Source organism: Microtus ochrogaster, unplaced genomic scaffold (genome assembly GCF_000317375.1).
Source record: "Microtus ochrogaster isolate Prairie Vole_2 unplaced genomic scaffold, MicOch1.0 UNK115, whole genome shotgun sequence".
NCBI classification, from domain to species: domain Eukaryota; kingdom Metazoa; phylum Chordata; class Mammalia; order Rodentia; family Cricetidae; genus Microtus; species Microtus ochrogaster.
This window is the reverse complement of record NW_004949213.1, coordinates 893,979-895,395: the sequence shown is the minus strand read 5'-3', so window position 1 is coordinate 895,395 and position 1,417 is coordinate 893,979.

The following is a 1,417-nucleotide window of genomic DNA, read 5'->3' as shown; positions in this document are numbered from 1 at the left end:
TTGCCTATTACAATATAAAGCACATTACAGGTATACCAAATAATCCTATGGGTCATGCAGTTATAGAAAGGTCAAATCGTATATAGAGGATATGCTGAACAAATAGAAAGGGATTGAAAATACCCCCAGAAATAGATTGCATAATGCTTTATTAAACTTGAATTTTCTTAACGCTAATGAGAAAGGAACAACAGCAGCAGAGAGGCATTGGATAATGGAAAAAACTTCTGAATTGAATCAACCAGTATACTTCAAGGGTGTGTTGATCTCACAATGGAAACCAGATCTGTTATGTTGGGGAAGGGGTTTTGCTCTTGTTTCCACGGAAGAAGAAAAATTATGGATACCATCAAAATTAATAAAGATTAGCTTTAAAAGGCAGAAACCTCTTGAAACAGAGAAATGACACCTCATCCACAACAGGGACAACCATACAGATGGTAAGGAAATCATATAGGGTTAGGGCAGGGTTCTGCTCTTATCTTTCAGGAAAATACATGTCACCAAAAATTCAAGAGACCTTGGATGTTTGAATGCTGACAGAAGGAAAAATAACTATCCACTAAAAATCATCTAGAAAACAGAATATGGATTATGGATCCAGGTACTGGTTACACTTACATTTGCACACACACACACACACACACACACACACACACACACACTCACATACATTAATATATTCAGCTGATTTTGGAGTTGGACAATTTCTCTAAATCCAAGTGTGTTGTTAAAATGAAAATTAAGAGTTTCTGTGTTATATCGGGAGCCATCTGGTATGGAACAGAAGGAAGACTTTAGGAAAAATTTTAATTTCTCCATGCCTATTTTGTCTATATCATATTCTTCATTGAATGTATGTTTATATGAATGATATTTAAGTTTTCCACATGAACAATAGATTTTCCTACAGATCCTTTTCCTGCAGTAATCTTTGAAGTTTCCAGGAAGAAGATGGGGCCCCACAGTAACAACTCCACCTAGTTGAGATGACATCGTGATGCTGACATCACTACTATAAGACCACTTTTTTGGGTACCAGCTGCTGAAATGGTGCAACTTCTCATGATGTTCTGACCAGAACTCCAAATAAGATCTTTGAAAAAAGAAAAAGAAAAAAGAAAAAGAAAAAAAAACCTCTATCAACAGCTCAGAAATTGTTTGCACCTATACCAGACAGTAATGTTGAAACTTAACCATCACTTTACTTTTTCAGGATCTCATTAAGAGAACATGACAGCGGGAAGCAATTCTAGAGGACAACGTCCCCTATCTCAAAACAGTTTGTCCTTAGGGTTGGGAACACTGTTTATGAGTTGCTGATTATTACTTGTACTAAATAGAGGGTGGAGGTGAAAACTATGTTTGTTCAAAATAAGGGATAATAATAGTGGGTAATAGGGTGAATACTTGTGAG